This window comes from Canis aureus, chromosome X, assembly GCF_053574225.1.
Source record: "Canis aureus isolate CA01 chromosome X, VMU_Caureus_v.1.0, whole genome shotgun sequence".
Classification (NCBI taxonomy): Eukaryota; Metazoa; Chordata; class Mammalia; order Carnivora; family Canidae; genus Canis; species Canis aureus.
The window spans coordinates 84,517,901-84,541,464 of NC_135649.1; the positions used below are offsets into that span (position 1 = coordinate 84,517,901).

Here is a 23,564-nt window from a genome sequence, read left to right on the forward strand (position 1 = left end):
TGGTACTTTATTTAAAATCTGCTTTCTGGTCTACTTAGTAGTGAATTGTTAAAGCCCTGGAAGGAGTCCTGTGCATGTCACCATGCAGAGCATCCAAGGAGCACCATCTTCCTGGGAAAGACATCAGACTTGAGAAGACACACACCATTTTAACCTGGATGCACAGATACACATCATGCCCTAACGAATCCTGGTATGTATGCACCTGGAACAATCTGAAACATCTCTGGGCATGTCTAGTGTATCATTCAAAAGGAATGAGACTCGGTACATGTCAAATTCTCTGTAAATCTCACGTCCTACATGAACCACATAAGAATTCCACCAATAAATTTTTGCCTTGATAATCACTTCAAAAAACAGAAACTTGGATTAGAATCCAAGGAAGGGACGTGAAGGATAGTGAATGCATGAGCAACAGGCAGGAAGGAGGGAGATGCTGCTAGTGATACTGGGCCCCCCTCCCTCTGGATGATAGGGGAAACCATGCAGACTAGTGTACTTAATGAATGCCACAGGCATTTTTCTCATTCCTGTCGGGCAAGGTGGAAGGTTAGAGCCTTTTAAATTGTACCTGTGTGCTAGGCCAATTAATCAAAGTGTCTTTACAGGACAAACACCCAAACACATTTTGTAAAATTCAACCCAACCCTGGCTGCACAGATGTTTCATCCATCAGAGTGTCAGTGACCTGTGTGGATTTATGTGTTTGTGCACATTTTCTTAAAAGAATTGTTATTATTTGAAAAGGAATGGAAACACCAAGATTTTTTTTTCTTCTTACATAAAAAAAAAAAATACTGTCAAGGGTATGAGTCAAGAACCTCTTGACTCAAATCCTAGTTCTGCCATTTACAGATGTATGATCTTCAACAAGTTACTTGACTTCTCAGTGTCTGTTGTCTAAGGATGATAAATATTTCACCAATATTAGGAAATAAGATAAAGATTCTAAGGGCTTCACTTGTAATGCAACTTCCAACAGGAAGAATAAATAGATTTGCTCTCCCTCTTCCTCTTTTTAAAATTTCTCAGTCTATACGTAAAATCCACATTTCTCAAAGTGTATGCCACATAATACCTGTTCCAAGACATGCTCAGTAAATAGGAACCACTACATACCAGCTTCCTTCTTAGAGATTCATCATGCGTATTACCATGCTGAAGCCTCAGGAATTATACAGTAGAGAAAACTGATTGATTTTGTTTAATTTGGTGTTTTCCAGTCTTATTTGACCAGATTGTTTTTTTTCTCATGACACCTCTTACAGCAGATTTCTCAATGACCCTGTGATGGAAAGAGATGATGAGAATGTGTTTCAGAACAAAGGATCACTGAATTTAGGGGAAGTCAACAGCATCTACATTGAAGCTACAATATCTCATTTGGAAAACTGGAGGTCCTAGGTTATTTATAGACATATATATCTTGTAATGAAGTGATGGTTTTTAATAATCTCAAATAGTTATTAATTTTAATTTCTTTAAATTTATCTTTTCTGTTCTGTTTGGTATCTCTCAGTTTTTATCAGCTTCTGTTATTGTATTTTGGCTTGTTACTTATCTTTTATTTTTTCTTCTCAAACATCAACTTCTGGCTCACTCAGTGTAAGTATATAAGGGTGGAGTCTCCCTTCTTCACAAAACCCTTAGGTAGGGTGCAGCTTCCAATAGTGGTGACTCATGAATGACAAGACTAGGAACACTTTAAACATTGATTATAATGAGAGAACAGCAAGTTATTGCTTGATGAAGTTGGATTTATTAATAGATGAGATAATCCAGTTGTTGCAAAAAGTCTGACTTGTAGTTTCTTCGAAACTTCTTATAATCCTCTCTTATTTATTTAGAAAATTTTTCTGAATCCAATCCCATTACCATAAAACAGAGAAATTTCTGTATCAGCACTTTATACATTGCCCAGAAAAAATAAAGTGAATTTTTAAATGTTAAATATAGGAAAATAGAATAATAGGACAAGAGTTCAAGTAAGAAAGGATGAAAGATAGTTTCCCCTCACTCACTCTCTCCTCCCACCCAGAAAAACCCAAAATAAGTGACTTACAAACCCGGATTCTTATCCTCATACAAATAAGAGAAAAGCAGGAAAAATAATAAAGCACAAAATAATAAAGGTCACTTTGAGAATTGCTAACAAATATTCTGCAACATAAAGGAAATTGTAAAATTGTATAAATACATCTGAAAAGAGAAAATGATAGAGAAAAAGAAAATGTTTTGACCCTCCCCCACTAACAGATGGGGAAGAGAATCTGTTCATTGCTGACGCCAAAAGACAGACTCCTACTGAATATTTCATTTTCTTCCCCTAAAATAAAATAGTTGTGTGCAGAAACTGGAATGGGTAACCCCTCCCCACAATAATAAAGTGAAAATAAATAAAAATATCTATTACAGCCATGTCACATCAGGAATTATACAGTTCCAATCTGGAATGGGACTTTTCTTGTAAACATTATTAATTGATTTCCATTTCTAGTAATGGCAGGGTAAGTTATTTGGACCAACCATTTGCAGAAAAGCAACTACAAGTTATGGATAAAATGCAAAAATAAAGTGTTTTTTTTTAAAAGCACTGAAAAGCTGACAAGATAGTGAGGAATTTCTAGGGCAAACTTGAAAGGAAAGTAGGAACCCAGACTGGTAAAGGGAGCCCAGAGGCCACTGAAGACCTTTGTCAACCTGAAAAAATTAGAACTTTAGTTTTAACAGCTAGGGTGACATGGCCTGTCTAAGGTGGAGAGTCTAAAAGGAGACCATCACTATTATAAGCAGAAATCCCGAAGGGCTATACTATTAGGGTCAGGGTGAAGTACAAGTGAATTGGCCTTTGGGTGTATTCTTAGCTGAAATTGACATCTTATGGAATGCCAAAGGGGAAAAAAATACAAGGTCAAAACCCTCAAGCATTGAATTTAGTTTGAAGTGATCTTGAACAGATAGTGTCCTTATATATTTGGTTTAAGCAGATATGTATTTTCTTTTGTATATTTTTGCATCGTTCATAATACTCAAATTATTCCTATAAATACATTTTTAAATTTAATTTTATTGTTTGCTTATTTATTTTAGAGGGGGAAAGGGGGAGGGGCAGAAGGAGAAAGAGAATCTTAACAGGTTTCTGCTGGGCATGGAGCCCAATGTGGGGCTCAGTCTCACAACTCTGAGATCATGACCTGAGCCAAAATCAAAAGTTGGATGCTCAACCAACTGAGCCAGCCAGGTGCCCCTGTATAACTACATTTTCAAAGATATTTAACAGCAAATAGTATCATTCACACAAGAAAAAAATACTGTGCGTGAGAACAAGCAGAGAGAATAGACAACAGAGAGATCCACTAAGACTCCACATATAGAATTATTGGGTAAGGGGATCCCTGGATGGCTCAGCGGTTTAGCACCTGCATTTGGCCCAGGGTGCGATCCTGGAGTCCCGGGATCAAGTTCTGCATTGGGCTCCCGGCATGGAGCCTGCTTCTCCCTCTGCCTGTGTCTCTGCTTCTCTCTCTCTCTCTCTCTCTCTGTGTCTCTCATGAATAAATAAATAAAACCTTAAAAATAAATAAATAAATAAATAAATAGTGAACTTAAAATATTTTTGCAAACAGAAAACCTTATAAAGTGACATCAGATTTGGAAAAGAACCAGTTAAAACTTATAGAAATGAATACATGTACATAAACAAATAGATATAGATATGAATAAGAATTTGGATGGATATATATGCATGCATGTATAGATATAGACAGATATATTATGGATTAATCCATAAAACCAATAGCTTACTCATGAATAAGAAGATAATTGGGTGTATTTGAAGATAAGTCAGAAAGTTATCCCGAAGGTGTCACAGAGAAAATAAAGGATGGAAAATACAAAAGACAGATTAAGAGACATGGGGGATAGAATGAAAGAGTCTAACAATAATTTAATTAGAATTCCAAAAAGATAGTAGAAAGGGAATAAATATATAACTGCTATTAATTTTTGGAAGTGATGAAATACATAATCCACAATTCTAGAAGTCCCCCAACTTCAAATGAGAGAAGTAAAAGAAAATCCCACCTATATTCATCAGAATGAAAATGTAGAATAGCAAAGACAAAAGGAAAACCAAAAAAAATGACCAGGATAAAAGACAGATGCTGTTCAAAGGAATGGCATTTAGACCAAGAGTTGACGCTTCAACAGCAGCAATGGAAGGTAGAGGAGTGAATAATATCTTCACCATATTGAAAGAAACTAGTTACTTCCATAACTACTCATAAGAACTGTACACAGAGAAAGTATCTTTGAAGACTGAGGGAAAAATGGATACACTTTTAAAGTTAAGACTTTGTTTCTTTAGAGCAGTGTAAGATTCATAGGAAAATTGGAGAGAAGCTACAGAGATTTCTCATATATTCTTTGCCCCCTACATACATAGCATCCCTTATTATTAACACCCCACACCAAAGTGGCATATTTTTTAAAATTGATGAATCTACAATGACACATCATCATCATCATGAGTTCATAGTTTATATTAGAGTTCATTCTTGGTGTTGTACATTCTATGGGCTTAAACAAATATGTAATGACATGTATCCATCATTATAATATCATATAGAATATTCTCGCTGCCCTAACATTTTTCTGTGCCCCACCTATTCATCCTTACCCTCTCTGGCCCACAACCCACCCAACCTCAAACCTCTGACAACTAATGATCTTTTACTATCCATATTTTTGCTTTTTCCAGAATACACAGAGTTGGAATCATATAGTATGTAGCCTTTTCAGATTGGCTTCTTTCGCTTAGTAATATGCATTTAATATACATTTCTTCCATATCTTTTCATGGCTTAGTAGCTTACTTCTTTTTAGTGCTGAATGATAGTCCATTGCCTGGATGTACCGCAATTTATTTATTCATTCACCTACTGAAGGACATCTTGGTTGCTTCCATCCAAGCTCCTGCATTATAAATAGAGCTGCTATAAACATCCATGTGCAGGGTTTTATGTGGACATAAATTTTCAGCTCCTTTGCATAAATACCAAGGTTGATGGATATATGGTGAGAGTATGTTTAGTTTTGTAAGAAACTACTAAACTGTTTTTCAAAGTGGCTATACCACTTTGTGCCCCCACCAGCAATGAATGTGAGTTCCTGTTGCTCCACGACCTCACCAACATTTGGTGTTGTCAGTATTCTGGGTATTGGTCATTCTAAAATGATGTGCAGTAGTAATTCACTTTTGTTTTAATCTGCATTTATTTGATGACATGTGAAGTGTGGCATCCTTTCATATGCTTATTTGCCATCCGTGTATCATCTTTGGTGAAGGTTCTGTTAAGGATTTTTGGTCCATTTTAATTGAGTTGTTTGTTTTCTACTTGTTGCATTTTCAGAGTGATTTATGTATTTTGGATAGCTGTCCTTTACCAGATGTGTCTTCTGCAAATATTTTCTCCCAGTCTGTGGCTTGTCTTCTCAATCTCTTGACACTATCTTTCAGCAGAAGTTTTTAATTTTAGTGAATTCCAGCTTATCAATTTTTTCTTTCATACATATTGTGCCTTTGGTGTTGTATCTTTTTCCTATGCTATTTTGTGGTTTGAGCACCCAATTTTAATGTGGGGAGGTGGGGGTGGTTTCCCACACCACCAAGCAATGCTCCGGACACCAATTAGGTATCTTAACAATTCAACTCAATTTTGACACCATTTTCCTGGAGATCGCACCAGATTCCACAGGTTAACATTTTAGTCTTATAAGACTGTCTCCCCCCCACACACCTTTCAGATGCCAGTTGCAAGCCCAGGTTGTTACCTGTGCTTCTGACAGACAGACTACAGATTGGAGGTTTCCATGACCTCCTCCTTGGGTTCAATTAATTTGTTCAACCAGTTCACAGAACTCAAAGCAACATTTCACTTACTAGATCACTGATTTCTCCTAAAAGGATAGAAGTCAGAAATAGCCAGATGGAAGAGATACATAGGCAAAGTGTGAGGAAGGGGCACAGAGCTTCCATGCCTTCTCCAGGTGTGCTACTCTCCCAGAACTTCTACATGTTTACCAACCTGAAAACTCTCTGAACCCTGTCCTTTTGGGGTTTTGTGGAGGCTTCATTATATAGTCATGACTGATTAAATTGATGCTGAGCAAGAAGTATAGCATGTGGTTCCTGCTGGGGTGGATCAAAAAGATCATGCAAACTGATGAAGAAATTGGGAAAGTGACAGCAGCTGTACCCATCATCATCTCCTGGTGCTCAAGTTCCTGCTTGAGCTCTTCCTGGAGTTGCTATTGAAGAAGGCCTGCCAGGTGACCCAGTCCTGAAGCACCAAACTATGACTACATCCCACCTGAAGCATCACAGTGAGCTGGAGCAGCAGTTTGACTTCTTTTTTTAAAAAAATATTTTATTTATATATTTATTTGAGAGAGAGAGAGAGAGAGGAAGCACCAACATGGCGGAAGGTGCAGAGAGGGATAGAAAAGGACAAGCAGACCTGGAGCTGAGTGTGGAGCCCAACACGGGGCTCAATCCCACAACCCTGAGATCATGATCTGAGCTGAAAGATGCTTACCTGACTGAGCCGAGCCATCCAAGCACCCCAGCAGTTTGACTTCTTGAAGGACCTGGTGGCCTCTGTGCCTGACATGCAGGCACACAGAGAAGATAGCGACATGCAAAGGAACAAGGGTCCCCACAGGGGCCAGAAGTCAGGCAGCAGTGGCTGGAAGAATGGTAGGATGGGAAGCAAAGTCAAGGACAAGAAGCTGTCAGGGATGGACTTGGAGCAGCAGGATGAGTCTATGGACATAGACACTGATGGGGCAGAGAAGACACCACAGGCTCCATCTCAGGCTGGCCACCCCGTGCCCTCTCTTAGAGTCCCCTCACACCTTTCACACCCTTTACCTTGACTCTGCCTCTGCCCCCAGCACTCCCAGGCCTCTTAGCACCTGATGCAGACAATGAAGGGAACTAGGACTCCTGGTGCCCACTGTTTCCCAGACCACACCCCTTTTAGATGGCTTTAGTTGCTCTAGGGAGAGGAGAGAAAATAAAGCTGTTCTTAAATTTATTAAAAAATTAATATCTTGGGGTGCCTGCGTGGCTCAATTAAGCATCTGCCTTTGGTTAGGGTCATGATCTCAGGATCCTGGGATTGAGTCTGGTATCAGGCTCCCTGCTGAGCGGGAAGCCTGCTTTTCCCTCTGCCTCTCCCTCTGCTCATGTTCTTTCTCTAATAAATAAAAATAAATAAAAAATAAATTAATATCTCAGCAATTAAACCCAATTTGCCATCCCTCTCCTCTCTGTGGAGGTGGGAGTTAGGTGGGGTGAGACTGAAAGTACCAACCCTCTAATCCTGTGATTGGTTCTCCCGGCAACCAGCCCCCTCCCATTCTTAGGTGACCTAAGGGCTTCCTGAGAGTCGCCTCATTAACATAACAAAAGGCACCTTTATTGCTCTTCTCATGAGAAACTCCAAGGGTTTTGGGACCTATGAACCAGGAACTGTGAACAAAGACCAAATATGTATGAGAAATATAGTTTGGTCATCTGAATCACCAAATATGTATTTCTTATAAGTCACAGTATCACAGCTCTCCTTTAGGAATTTTATAGTTTTGCATTTTACATTTAGGTCTGTGATTCATTTTGAGTTAATTTTTGTGAAGGATGTAAAGTCTGTCTAGATTCATTTTTCTGCATGTGAATATCCAGGTGTTGTATTGCCTTTTCTCCTCTGTCAAAGATTTGTTGACTAGACTTATGTGGGTTTATTTCTGGACTCTCTATTCTGTTCCATGGGTTTATTTGTTTGTCTTTTGCCAGTATCACATTGTCTTGATTATTGTAATTTCATAGTAAGTCTTAAAGTCACATAGTGTCAGTCTTCCAACTTTGTTCTGCTCCCTCAATATTGTATTGGTTATTCTGGATTTATTGTCTGTCTATACAAACTTCAGAATTAGTTTCTCAATGTCTACAAAATAACTTGCTGGGATTTTGATTGGGATTGAACTAAATCTATAGACCAAGTTGAAAGGAAATGACATCTTGACAATAGTGAGTCTTCTTATCTATGAATACAGACTGTCTCTCCATTTATTTAGTTCTTCTTTAATTTCATTCATTAGATCTTTGTAATTTTTCTCATATAGATCTTGTACATATTTTGTTAGATTTATACGTAAGTATTTAATTTTGGGGTTGCTAATGTAAATGAAATCATATTAATTTCAAATTCTACTTCATTGCTGGCATATAGGAGAGGGATTGACTTCTGTGTATTACCCTTAAATCCTACAACTTTGCTACATTCACTTATTAATTCCAGGAGTTGTTTTGTCATTCTTTTGGTTTTTCTACATGGACCATAATGTCCTTTGTAAAAAATGCACTTTTATTTTTCCCTTCCCGTGGATACACTTTTATATTAAGAAACTAAGAAAGTGGGAAGCCTGAGTGGCTCAGCGGTTTAGCGCCGCCTTCAGCCCAGGACGTGACCCTGGAGACCAGGAATCGAGTCCCACGTTGGGCTCCTTGCATGGAGCCTGCTTCTCCCTCTGCCTGTATCTCTGCCTCTCTCTGTGTGTCTCTCATGAATAAATAAATAAATAAAATCTTAAAAAAAAAGAAACTGAGAAAGCTTTCCATTAGGAAAAAGTATAAAGGATAAAGTATGAAGTATATACTTCAGGCTGAAGGAAAGTGATCTCAGATGGAAAAATATGAGATGCTAAAAGGAGAGAAGAGCAAAAAAATGGCAAAAATATGGGTAAATCTAAAGGAAATTTGAATGTATAAAAATGTTTTCAAGGTTATAAAAAAACAATTAAAATGCATCATATAGGGATGCCTGGGTGGCTCAGTGGTTGAGCATCTGCCTTTGGCTCAGGCCATGATCCCAGGCTCCTGGGATCGAGTCCCGCATCAGGCTACCCACAAGGAACCTGCTTCTCCCTCTGACTATGTCTCTGCCTCTCTCTGTGTGTCTCTCATGAATAAATAAATAAAATCTTTAAAAAAATAAAATACATCATATAAATCAAAGCTCCTGGAAGTAGTTAATGAATTTACAAGATTTCAGGAGACAAGTATAATATATAAAAATATAATGTATTCCCATATATTAATAATGAATTACTAAAACTCCTTTTTTTTTTTTTTTTTTCCTCAACCCCTTTACAAACTGCAGGACTTTGTTCAGGGAGCCAGCTGGGACGTCTGCTCCTGGTGCCTCCCTGGTGTTTGAGTAAAAGCCCCCAATAAAAACTGTCTGAATCTTAAAAAACAAAACAAAACTCCAATTTTTAAAAGGCATACCATTTAAAATAGCTACAATAAAAATAAAATATTTACTGATAAACCTAGAAGATATGAATAGTATATGACATTGAAAACTACAAAACAATGATGAAAAAATGGAATAAGACCTAAATTCATGGAAAAATACACCACAGTCATGGGTATATCTGAAACTAATTCTAAGGTTTAATCGAATGATAAGGAAACATGAATAAGTGAAACAATTTTGAAAAAGATAGATAAAGTTGATGGGGCATCTGGGTGGCTCAGTTAGTTGAGCATCTGCTTTCAGCTCAGGTCATGATACTGGGATCTGCTTCTCTCTCTCCCTTCGCCCCTCCTTCCACTTGTGCTCTCTCTCTCAAATAAATAAATAAAATATTTTAAAAAGAAAAAGAAAGAGAAAGTTGAGGGACTCACACTCTTGATTTCAAGACTTACTATAAAGCTACAGTTATCAAGTCAGTGTGGTATTATAAAAAAGATAGATGCATGGATTAATGAGACAGAGTAAACATTCCAGAAATAGACCCACTCAAAACGGTTAATTGATACAAAGATAATTCAATGTAGAAAGGATAATCTTACTAGCAAATGTTACTAGAATAATTGGACATCCTAGACATATAAATGAACTTTATCGGGCAGCCCGGTTGGCTCAGCAGTTTAGTGCGCCGTCAGCCCAGCGCCTGATCCTGGAGACCCGGGATCGAGTCCCGGGATCGAGACCCGGGATTGAGTCGAGCTCCCTGCGTGGAGCCTGCTTCTCTGTGCCTCTCTCTCTCTCATGAATAAATAAATAAAATCTTTAAAAAAATGAACTTTATCTTACACCTCATACCTAATACAAAAATTAACTAAACATTAGTCATAAATATGAATATTAAACTATAAAACTTTTAGATGAAACATAGAAAATCTTTGTGACCTTATATTAGGAAATGAGTTCTTAGATATGAACCAAAGGCATTGATACATAAAATAGAAATTTATAAATCAGATTTTGTGAAAATTATAACTTTTGCTTTGTAAGACACCATTGAGAATAAGACAAGTTATAGACTGAAGAAAATATTTGCAAATCAGATATCTGACGAATAATAAGCAATGAACTCACAAAATTCAATAATAAGAAAGCATACAACTCCTCACAAGTAGGCAAAAAGTTAAATAGTTCTTCACCAAAGAAACTGGATAAAGCACACAATGATCATCCTTAGTTACAATGAGATACTACTATACACCTATTAAAATGGCTAAAGTAAAAAATACTGACAATACAAAGTATTAGTGTAGATATAGAACAACTAGAATATACATTCTTGATGGAAATGCAAAGAGGTACAGTCACTCCAGAAAACAGCTTAGCATTTTCTTATAAAGTCAAACATACAGTTAACCAGTTAACTATATGACCCAGTAATCCCACTCCTAAATATTTACTATTTACTCTAGAGAAATATAAACTTAGGTTCCCACACAAAACCTGCACATGGACGTTTATAGCAGATTTATTCACAATAACACCAAACTAGAAATAATCCCAAACATTGTTCAACAGGCAAATGGATAAACCAACAGTGGTACATTCATAAAATGAAATCTTACTCCAGAATGAAGATGAGCAAACTAGAGATACATACATATCTCAAATGCATTTTTCGAAGTGAAGGAGGCCAGACCCAAAAGGTCTCACATGGTAAAATCTCATCTCTATGACATTCTGGAAAAGGCAAAACTATAGGAAAGGAAAACAGGTAAGTGGTTACTAGGAGTTAGGGGAACAGGAATGTTTGACTATAAAGAGGCAAGTCAAAGTAGTATTGGGGGTACGGGAGCTTTTCTTATGCTGATTTTGAGGGCAATTACACAGCTCTATGCATTTTGTCAAAAATTATAGAATTATACACCAAGAAAGGTGAATGTGACTGTATATACATAACAAAAATAAGCAAAGATAATGCTTGTAAATGCCCCACCACCATAGAAATAAGGTTTAGCATGATTAGATACCAGGGTTGGAGCGGTGTTTTCATCCATTCTTTCAAAACATTAAGTCATTCATTCATTCATTTTTAAAGACTTTATTTATTTATTCATGAGAGAGAGAGAGAGAGAGAGAGAGAGGCAGAGACACAGGCAGAGGGAGAAGCAGGCTCCACGCAGGGAGCCTGAAGCAGGACCCGGGACCCCAGGATTACGCCCCAGGCCAAAGGCAGGCACAAAACCGCTGAGCCACCCAGGAATCCCCTAAATCTTTCCTTTAAAAAAAAAAAGGTAAAAATTCTTTGCATTCTTTGTTCATTTGAACTAGGAACAAATGAATCATTTCAGAAGTATTCCTCAGATTGTCCTAGGTACAAGTATTATGACATGAATCATAACTGGTGAGGGAAATTCAATGGATTCCTCTACAGTATCTCTTGTATTTTATCAGGACTTCTGAAGCTACAGCATTTAAAAGATAATGGTTCAGGTAAGCCCTTCTATTCAGTTTTGTAAACCAAGAGGCCACTTGGAGAAAATGCTATGACTTGTGCTAACATATGTGTAGCTTAAAAAGAATTATATTTGAGGTCTGTTGAATGTGCACATAACGCGAAATTTTCTTTTCAAAAGTATCATGTCATCATTTGGTCTTGCAGCAATTCTTCAAGTCACTGGAGATCTCCCAATAATGATTGATATCCTCACAGAAGCTACATGCCACACATAGTCTCACCAACATAGGTAGACACACATATATATACACACACTCCCATATGCAGACACACATAGACACATATGCATAAACATAACATATACACATGTAAAAACACACAGGCGTGTACGTATGTCTTCACACACAGCATGCTAATGCACAAGCACACCAACTGTGCACATACTTTTTTCCCCCTCAAAAATGTAGACCATCTCTCAGAACCCGGAGTGTAGAGAATTGTGTTTTAAGGTTACGGTATCTATCTTAAATAAAGGGAGCTTCTGCCTCAAATATTTTATTGAAATAAGGTGGTTGTAAATGAAAATCAGAGAAAGGATCAGGCAATACTTGGGATTTTCAGCTGAATTCTTTAATAATAACCAAACATAATCCATTTAGGTTTGGGACGCTCACTCTTGGAACTCAGCCACTGCGCTATGAGGAATCCAACAGCCCTACCTCCCTACAACCCTCAGCCCTAGCTGAGCTCCCAGCTGGCAGCCAGCACTGACTTGTCATGTGTGAATGAGCCATCTTGGAAGTGGATCCTCCAGCCCTTCCTCAAGCTGCCCCAGCTGATGCCATGCAGGGCAGATACAAAGGCCCCTGCCAAAGCCTGCCTAAATTTCAGATTTGTGAGCAAAATAAATGATCGGTATTATTTTAAACCATTAACTGTTGGGGTGATTTGTAATGCAGCAATAGAAAACTTGTAAGTGCAGAATAAAAAGATATTGAAATGATCTTTCATCTTTTCTCTCTTTGACACTCTTTCTCTATTCCACCATGCCATAAACTCTTTCACATTTCACAATTCAGTGCGTGCGCGCACACACGCACACACACGCACACACACACACATACACCCGGAATAGCATAGAAAAGAGATAACTGTTGGGAAACCTACAGAGAGAAGAGTGAAGAGAATAAATTCATAGGTTTGATAACCCTGTATTGAGTAGTAAATGTAAGAAATCATTTTCAATATTGGAGTCAAGCATAAGTGGTGGTTTAGGGAAGATGTGTCTACATGGAGATCTTCAGGGCAGAATTTGGAGAAATGTTTTCTGCGGGGTGGCGGGGGAGGTTCAAGACTTTGTGGTGTCGATTTGGAGTTGTCGTTGCCAGAAGATGGGCTTGTTTTACTGCAGTTAATGATATTATGGGTGGATGTTGTGGGTCCAGGTAGTAGATTCAGTCACAGGATAGAGAACCTCTTGAATGAAAACAAATCTATGCTAAACATTTCCCCCAGAAGAGGGAGGGCTGAGTTCTTGTAGTAGGGATTAAAGGTTGACAATGTTTGTATATCAGGGGTATTCCCAAATAAGAAAATATGATACGGTGAAAGAAACCATCTTAGAGCATTGACCGGGGGCAGGAGTTGGTGGTTAGAAGCCCCTGGAGCTGAAGGCATTTCCAAATGGTAGTCATTAAACTACTGCTTTTAGGGCAGCCCAGGTGGCTCAAAGGTTTAGTACTGCCTTTGGCTCGGGGCCTGATCCTGAAGTCCCAGGATCGAGTCCCGTGTTGGGCTCCCTGCATGGAGTCTGCTTCTCCCTCTGCCTATGTCTCTGCCTCTCTCTGTGTGCGTCTCTCATAAATAAATAAAATCTTTAAAAGAAAGTAAACTACTGCTTTTAATACTTATCTCAATAAATATTTGTTGAGCGTCTATTCTGTCTTAGGCACTGGAAATGTGATGGTGAGTAGAACAAATATGGTCTCTACCCTCATGGAATTTATAAATTAGTTGGAGTGGGACAGAAACAAATTAAATAATGATATAAACAGATTCAGTTGATCCTTGAACAATGCAGAGGTTAGGAGCAATCCTAACTCCTAACATGGAGTTAAAAATCCACGTATAATTCTTGACTCTCTAAAAACTCAACTAATAGTCTACTTTTGACTAGAAGCCTTACAGTTGATTAATGCATGTTTTGTTTATTGTAGGGGCCCAGAGCAGGCTGCCCCAAGATGGGCCACTTAGCATAAAGATTATTTTGAGGGACGCCTGGGTGGCTCAGCAGTTGAGCGCCTGCCTTTGGCTCAGGGCCTGATCCCGGGATCAGGGATTGGTCCCGCATTGGGCTCCCTGGGTGGAGCCTGCTTCTCCCTCTGCCTGTGTCTCTGCCTCTCTCTCTGTGTCTCTCATGAATATATAAACAAAATCTTTAAAAAAAAAAAGATTATTTTGAGTTAAAAGTAATCAAAATCCCACAGACACAGAAAAAGCTCTCTCCCGGCCCCTCAACTGCCTAAATTTGCATGGGAAAGGAAGAGAGCTATTAACAGAGACTTCCCTTTACCTAAGGAACTCATCTGCATCATAGGGCAACCTTGTTTTTCCGAACATCTCCTTTCACCTTCTTGCTAATGGCCTTCCTCCCTGATCCCTACTCTTCTCTTTAGCTCATATAAGCTTCATGTTGCCTCATTGTCTTTGGAATTTTATGTCTGTGTGGATTCCCCATATGTACATTTATTAAATTGGATTTTTTTTCTGTTCATCTGTCATATGTCATTTTGATTGAGAGTCCAGCTAGAAGGACCACAGGGCAGAGGAAGGACTTCCTCCTTGACAATGTTAGTATAATATACTGTATCTTACCATAAAGTAAGCTGGAAAAAGAAAATGTTATTAAGAAAATCATAAGGAAAAGAAAAGTCACTTACTGTAATGTATTGTTTTATACAAAAGATCCGCATATAAGTGGACCTGCACAGTTGAAATCCATGTTGTTTAAAGGCCAATTGTAATTAGAAATGTTGAGAAGTGTTAAGGGAAGCACACAGTTCTTTGGGAGAGAGAATCAGAAAGCCAAATTCATAGCCTCTGCTTTCTGAGTATTTACAGTTTTTCTTCTCACCTCACCTTTTTCACACCTTCCAAGAATACTTTGACAGGCTCCTAACTATTCCTCAGCTTTTTGAGTCCTTACGAATGATTTAGTTTATTTATGTATATGTAGCTTTGAAAGGATAGTCAAAATAGGTTAAGTAGGAAATATACATATTCAAAGGTCTTTAAAGTCCACTTGATTGTCAATAATGAAGTTCCATTTTGATGCTAAGGATGTGAGCAAAACAGGACTTAAATGTTAAAACTTCTGCCTCCGAGGAACTCACATCTATCTGGCAAAATAAAGGTGGTCCACATCATTGTGGGAAACAAAGGCAAAAGAAAATATTAAATTTCCTTACACCTTACAGCCCACTGACAAGTCCTTGAGACCGGCAGAGTGACTTTCCTTTAGGAAATCAACTGCCTCGATGTTAATACTTTGCTAAGAGCAAAAGGCAATCTTACCTTAACATCATCCCAACCTCTAGGATCCTATAAGTCTCCTTTAACATATAAACATTCCTTTGGAAACTTCCTTTATCTCTGCCCCCAAGATATATGTTAGCAATCATCCTCCAAGCATAAGGCCCACTGATATACATATGAAGGGTCTCACCACTAAGGTTTTACTAGACAGTAGCAAATGACCTTTTCCCAACAACAGCTAGCCCTTCGGTGTCTTGGAAATCTTGCTTCTAAATTCCTTAGAGACTTTTGCTACCCCTAATTCCCTCTCAACGTGAAAATATGTAATCAGTTACTCCTCACAATCCCACTGTCCCAATCTTTTTGCCCACTGGTCCTATCCTCACGCTTTAATAAAACCACCTTTTTGAACTGAAGAGGTCTCAATAATTCTTTCTTGACCACTTGCTCTGAACCCCAACATTTCCACATCACATATGACTCAGAGTCCTTCCAAAAGACATATTGCACCATGATAAAATCCTAGATTGTGGTGAACTTGCCTTAAGCGCTAAAGCAACTCAGGGAAGCTATGATGAATGTGGTGTTATCAAGAGGCTATAAGGAGGAGGTAGGTTTGGGGAAGGGTGCTGTTTAGTTAAGGCATGGGGCAATGGAGAGAGAAGCATTCCAAGTGAGGAGAGGAACAAGATTCAAGACTCAGAGGTGGAATGGATATAGTGAATAGAACTAGATAAGTTCTCATTGCATTCATGAGGCTTTATTTTACTAATGGCTGTAGGTAACATCAGATGCTTTAGTAACAGGGTTTTTATTTTTTTATTTTTATTTTTTTTAGTAACAGGGTTTTTAATGAGTATCCAAAACAGGGAAGATGGGGGTGGGATGTAGGGCTGTGTGGGAGGTGAAGTTATTTGAAAGGTAATTTTAGAATGGACAAACATTCAAATATGAGCACATGCCCAGTGCAAGTTCCTTTCCCTTTTATTCTATTAAGTTGGACAGTATGAAATTGCTAATATTCATTTAGCCGGCAGAAATGTCAATGTCATATGCTTCAACCTAATAGATCATTAAACAACATTTGCTTTTGTTTACCACATCCATCTCGAGGCAGTTCTGCACTCTTTGGAAGCTGGAAATCTAGAAACTATCAAAGATATTTTGCTATTCTACTTGATGGATGCTGTGATGTGCCTCTTAGATCCTCCTTCAGGGAAAAAAAAAGTTTCCCCACCACTTATGGCTAGTCTCTGGGAGTATTGCTGACAGCCCTCAGCTCTTGGCTGTCTTCAATGATTGCCTCAGATGCAGGAGCTACCCTAACCAAGATCACGCCCCCTCCCCCTACACCTAATGACTTATTCCAGAAGGAGTATAAAGGTTTTTTATCATCTAACTTCAACCCATAGATAACTTGAAAGAATTATCTTTAGAGCTGTCAAGTCAGCTGAGACTTCTACTAACTTTAAAACACAGCTAAGGGGCGCCTGGGTGGCCTAGTTAGTTAAGCATCTGACTTGGTCTCAGGTCATGATCCCAGGGTCCTGAAATTGAGGCCAGCATTGGCCTCAATGCTTCTCCCTCTGCCTGCCCCTCCTCCTGCTTGTGGTCTCTCTCTCTCTCTCTCTGTCAAATAGATAAATAAAGTATTAAAAAATAAAACCCACACACAGCTTAAATTCTTCTTCCTCCCAATCTTTTTTCCTCTACCTCTTCTATGGGTATTGACCCCTGACCCCTTTCTACCAATCTTATTGCACTGCAAACTCTGTCTGGGACTCTGCTTCCTGGGGTACCTGATCTACAATAGTTGGTGCCAGATCTGAGACATTTAGGAACTAGATCACCTGCCACTCAACAAGCAGTGAGTATTTCATCACTGGTGAAAGGTGGAACATAGGGAGCCTTTGACACAAGGTAGCAGTACTGTTGTTAAAACTTTCACCATGGGAAATGGTGAAAATGGGAAGGTATACTGGTGGAAATGAATGTACCAGCTGAGGCTATGATTCACACATTTAAAAAATATGAGGGGGAAAAAATAACTCTAAGTGTTCCCAGGGCACGGGGATGCAAGAACACCTGGCTCTAGGAGTTCCAAACAGACCAGATTCAGCACTCACCCCTGACAAAATCCAAAGGCAGAGTGGATGGTGAAACAAAAGAATTTATTTCTGTGAGGCCAACATCAGGAAAACAGTGGACTAGCATCTGTCTTCAAAGTGCTGAAGATACTTCTAGGTTTATATAGGGAAAATGTGGGGCAAATGTTGATGGTGTAGAGGCCACTTTTAGGCAACCAGGCTTGAGTGATGGAATATAGAAAGGGCCCACAGTGGCCCCCTGGCTGAATACACACAGGCCCATCAGGCGACCCCCATCAAGATATCCATAGGCCCTAACTGACCAATGGACTACTTATAACCAGTCACAGTTACCAAAAAGGGGAAGATTCCATGTGTCGCCATACCTCCTCATCTTCTCCCTTTAAGAACAGCCCCTACCCACTGACTCATTGTAGATAGTCTCTCTGCTGTCCTGCCCACAGCTCCCTTGTGGTGTAGTCAATGGCCTCCCTTCTCCTTTGTTCTGTCTCAGGTGAATCTTTTTACTCAGTGCCACTGGCTTCCACCTGATTGTCACCTCACATTTGGGGACCCCTATTGAATTGAGAGACAGCCCATTTAGACACCATAGGTGGGCATTGCAGGTGGGTGGTAAAGGTCGGGTTGATCATAGTCTTGAGGTCTTGTTGGTTTGGGGCAGATCCTGTTGCTTGAGGGGGTAGATTCAGGTTCCATCATGGGATGCTTTGCCACAGGGTCTTTGGCCTATCTCTAGTTTAAGAGATAAACTAGAAAGAACTAAGTCATTTAGAAAGTACAGACTGAGGCCAAAATGGAGGTAGGTGTGAAGTCTTCTTTCATAAGGACAGAATTGGGTAGAAACTGACGAACAGGCCTGGGACTTAATTTTAAGCATATCAGAATTCCAAAGAAGATAGTTTTTTTTAAAAAAAATATTTTATTTATTTATTTGAGGGAGAGAGAGAATGAGCACAAGCAGCAGGAAGGGCAGGCTGAAGGAGAGGCATAAGCAGACTCCTTTCTGAGCAGAGAGCCCAATGCGGGGCTCAATCTCAGGACCCTGAATCATGACCTGAGGTGAAGGTAGATGCTTAACCAACTGAGCCACCCAGACACCCCAGAAGATAAATTCTATTTATTTATTTATTTATTTATAATATTTTTATTTTTTTAAAAGATTTTATTTATTTATTCATGATAGACACAGGGACAGAGAGAGAAGCAAAGACACAGGCAGAGGAAGAAGCAAGCTCCATGCAGGGAGCCCGATGTGGGACTCGATATCAGGACTCCAGGATCATACCCTGGGCTGAAGGTGGTGCTAAACCACTTAGCCACCCAGGGATCCCCAGAAGATAAATTTTATTTATTTTTATTTTTTTAAATTTTTATTTATTTATGATAGTCACACAGAGAGAGAGGGAGAAGCAGAGACACAGGCAGAGAGAGAAGCAGGCTCCATGCACCGGGAGCCCAACGTGGGATTCGATCCCAGGTCTCCAGGATCGCGCCCTGGGCCAAAGGCAGGCGCCAAACCACTGCGCCACCCAGGGATCCCAATAAATTTTAAATATAAGATGTTATGCTAAATCTACGTTTGTTGGAAGAGAATAGGACTCTGACAAAGGATGAAGACAACCAGATTAATATGCTCAATGTCTTAAATCCCCAGATAGATTCCCCTCAATGTTCCAGCCTCTCCTCCCTCTAAAAAACTAATCCTCCCTACTTGCTTGAAGATGATGCAGAGGCTTCTGCAACATTAAGGCTACATATGACCACCCATCTCCTTCCCCCTTCAGGATCTGTGCTCAACCCCCTTCTGGTCACTAGGCCAATAGCTACGATTGAAACACATCATGACTTGGCCAAGGAAATGTTAGCCTGATAATAAAGTAGTGAAAGGGAGCATATTTTGCCATCCCAAGATATGCCTCTGGTATACTGATTTTCTAAGGTGTTTTGTTTTGTTTTTAGAAACTGTAGACAAAAGAAAAGCCCAAAGAGCTTCAAAACCTGTAGAAGCTATCCTTTTGTAAGAGACATTTACATGTATAAGGAAGATCTCCATTTGTAAAGGTGTCTTTTTGGCCTTACCATGAAGGTCATGGTGGTGGTGGTGGTGTCCTGGAGGGATGACTCTAAATCTCTAGAAACTTTTATCTATGGAGAAGACTGATAACCTAAATCTTCATAACAACCATACTTGTGTTTACTGTGCTTTGCCCTACAATCTCCCATAACTGACTCCCTACCCCCAATATCTTCTGCCTTTAGCTGAAGATGGTATTTAAGGTGGTTAGCTTCAGCTATTTGGGGAATACTCAGTTTTCCTTGTGTACAGGAAGAAGACAATGTTTCTTTCTTTTCTTTTTAAGATTTTATTTATTTGAGAGAAAGAGTGCAAGGGCACGAGTGGGGGAGGGGCAGAAGGTGAGGGAGAAGCGAACTCCCTGTGGAGCAGGGAGCCCAATGTGGGGCTTGATCCCAGGACTCTGGGATCATGACCTGAGCTGAAGGCAAGTACTCGACTGACTGAGCCACTCAGGCATCCGGTATTCTAAGAGTTTTTCTCTTGATAATTCTATTGTACATCAATTTAATTATTAGACCAGCCGAAAAACCAAGAAGGGAAGAAAGAAAAATTTTCTTCCCACTACAGTAGGAAAGGAGCTCTACCTCAAAGGAGAAGCAGATCCCAGCCAATATGTGCTAGCCTGAGTTGGCGGGATATGTGTGAGACTGGATTCTGAGGGCTCTTGACTAAATAGGATAAGTTGCATAAGGGAGAGTTTAGTGATTTGGAAGCATTCTTCCAGGAAACAGGATTTGACTCGTTGGCAAGGACTTCAAGGATGGTTCTTTTTCCACACTTGGACAATGCAGCGATTCTCCTAAGCTAGGTACAGGTGCCAGAATTGCAATGGCAGGTAGTGGAAGATATGTGATAGAAGTGGGAATGCTAGAGTGGATATACTATATAAGCCCAGAAAACCCACTGGAGGCCTGTATTTATCGAGAGGACTAAGAGGACACACCATTTATCATCACAATGACCAGAAATACAATACCCTGATACATTAGAATCCAGGTGGCAGGGCTCTAACCATCAGTAGCCAGGTTGATATAATTATAGTAATGAGCAACAAGTTCAAAAGCAGGGTGACCCTGACCTTCAAACAGTAATGGAGACATTTAACAGAACATGGCATTTACTATGGGAAAAAATAGAAGGCAGCTACTCAATTCAGAAACTCAAGTGAGATCAAGGACAGATGATAGGGTGGCTGAGCACAGTTATGCCAATAAAGTCCCTGTTTCTTGCCCTGTTCCTGGATTTAAGTCAGTTTTTGGAACTTGAACCTACTGACTGAAAGAAAGGCAAATCACTAGAAGGAAGGACCCTGCAACACTATGGTAAGTACACCAGTAATGACTATCCCAGTCTGTTCCAAGAGGGACCCACAGCTACTTACACTGAAGAAGGGGTAGCATCCAAACATTTTGAGAACTGTTGGGGGGCAGCCTGGGTGGCTCAGCGGTTTAGCGCCGCCTTTGGCCCAGGGCGTGATCCTGGAGACCCGGGATCGAGTCCCACGTCAGGCTCCCGGTATGGAGCCTGCTCCTCTCTCTGCCTGTGTCTGTCTCTCTCTCGAAAAAATAAAATAAATAAATAAAATAAAATAAAATAAAATAAAATAAAATAAAATAGAACTGTTGGGCACAGAATCCAAGTTGACATTGATATCTGAATGCTGAAGCATTATTATGAACCCTCTATGAGAGTGGGAAGAAATGAGAGCCAGATAATACACGGAGTCATGGTTCGGGTCTGGATCAGAATGGTCTCGCTGGGTCTGCAGACCCACCCAGTAGCCATTTCCTTGGCCTCAAAATGTATAATTGAAGTGGACACCCTTAGTAGTTGGCACAAGCACCAAGATGAGAGCTATGATGGTGGCAAAGGCCATGTGGAAGTCTCTAAAATTGCCCTCCTGCCCAACAGAGATAGTAAACAAACAAAAAAAAATCTTAGGGGAAATGGCAGAAATTAATGCCATCCCAAAGAATACAGGGGTGATACTCTTCATCCTATCTTAATTTGGGTAACCAGTGTGGTCCTTGTAAAACCTGGACAAACCCAGGAAGACAAAAGTGGGCTGTTGCAAACCAAGCAGTAACCCCAATTTCAGCTGCTTGTGCCAGGGATAATGTCTGTGCTAGATCGACTGAACGGGATCTCAGGTGCATGCTATGTGGCTGCTGATCTGGAGATTGCATTCTTTTTTATTCTGATCAGAAATAGCTTTTATTTCCTGGGACCATACCACAGAATACATTTACAGTCTTGCCCCAGGGATATGTTAATTCTCCTGTGCTCTTTCACAAAATAGTCCAAAGAGAACTAGATCAGCTACACATCCTGCAGAGCATCATAATGGTCCACTCTATTGATAATATCATGCTAATCTAACTGGCTAAGGAAAAGACACGCCTGCAACATTTCCAATGTTAAGACACACACACTCCAGAAAGTGAGAGATAAGCCCTATAAAAATTCAGGACTTCCACAAAATTAACAACATTTTTAGGACTTCAGTGGTCTAGGGTGTGCCAGTACATTCCCTCAACAATAAATATTTTTTGCATTTTTCTGTTCTTACCACAAAGGAGCACATCACCTCATGAGTCTCTTTGGACTCTGGAGGTACCTAGAAAAGTGCTCACACGCTAAGACCCATATATTGGGTAACTCTAAAGTCCACCAGCATTATGTAGGGCATAGAGCAGGAAAAAAAAGCTCTACAGCAGGTCCAGGCTATGATGCAAACAGTCCTGTTGTTCAAACCATACGACCTAGAAACCTTATGGTACTAGAGGTATCATAGAAGTACTAGTTGGAAAGATTGTGAGGAGTTTATTGTTAACCTTCCATCAGAGAATCTCAGTACAGACCCCAGGGCTTCTGGAGAAAAGCCAGTCATGTTCACCTTTCAAAAACCTCCTGACATCTCCTGATAGAGATGGAGTTCCTGATCACTGGGATACTAAGTCATCACGAGGCTTAACTAACTCATCTGGAGTACTACCTTTCTTCCCCCAATTTTTTAGAAATTCTATTTATTTTTTTTTTGCAAAGCACTTTCAGACACACCCTTCTCACCTGCTTGATGAGATATTTTGTATCTAATTTTCCAATGTTCCTCAGATCTAGAATTCCAACCCCATGTGCTAGAGGAGCAATGGTGTATTGATAAATGTTTAACCATTGGTTCTCCAAAGCAAAAAGCAGTGATTTGCAGCATTTGCCTATTTCCATGACATATTTTTTTTAAAGATTTTAGTTATTTATTCATGAGAGACACACAGAGACAGGCAGAGACATAGGCAGAGGGAGAAGCAGGCTCCATGCAGGGAGCCCGATGCAGGACTCAATCCCAGGATCCGGGGTTCACAACCCAAGCAGAAGGCAGATGCCCAACCACTGAGCCACCCAAGCGTCCCTCCATGGCTGATTTTAAACTGGTAGCCACCATTATGTTATGTTATGTTTCTATCCTGCAGACACAATGGTTGTTAACTTCAGAAAGTAGATAATAAAACATTTAGTTTAGAAGAAAAGGAAGTGATGAGTTTCAAGTATTTATTTCTTTTGTACATAACTGTAAGTTTATATAACTTAAATTTGCAAATGTCTTTCACAACCCTCTCAAAAGATTCCTGAAAATGTAAAAATTGCCTTTTGTCGCTGGTATTAGCTAGTTCCAGTGCACCTGTGAAAGCTTCTCATCCTGCAAGATTTTCACTAGGTGTGGAAGGTCTTACAAGTAAATGCAATTTTTAGTAATTTTTGGCCTAAGATTTTTGATGCTTCTACCATGATGGTCACTTACTTTCTTTTTTTTTTTTTTAAAAAGATTTTATTTATTTATTCATGATAGTCACAGAGAGAGAGAGAGGCAGAGACACAGGCAGAGGGAGAAGCAGGCTCCATGCACCGGGAGCCCGATGTGGGATTCGATCCCCGGTCTCCAGGATCGCGCCCTGGGCCAAAGGCAGGCGCCAAACCGCTGCGCCACCCAGGGATCCCCGGTCACTTACTTTCTTTCAGTGTTTCCTTTTAACATTTTTAAAAATTTTTATTTATTTATTCATGAGAGACAG

General features: G+C 39.7%; 1 long non-coding RNA gene and 1 pseudogene across 1 annotated transcript in view; one reads left to right on the top strand and one right to left on the bottom strand.

Annotated features, from left to right (window-relative positions):
• LOC144309187 (uncharacterized) overlaps nucleotides 1–23,564 on the bottom strand; it is a 310,376-nt gene that overhangs the window by 19,944 nt on the left and 266,868 nt on the right. The gene's annotated exons all lie outside the window — the stretch shown is intronic.
• On the top strand, nucleotides 6,185–7,046 carry LOC144308264 (dr1-associated corepressor-like; annotated as a pseudogene).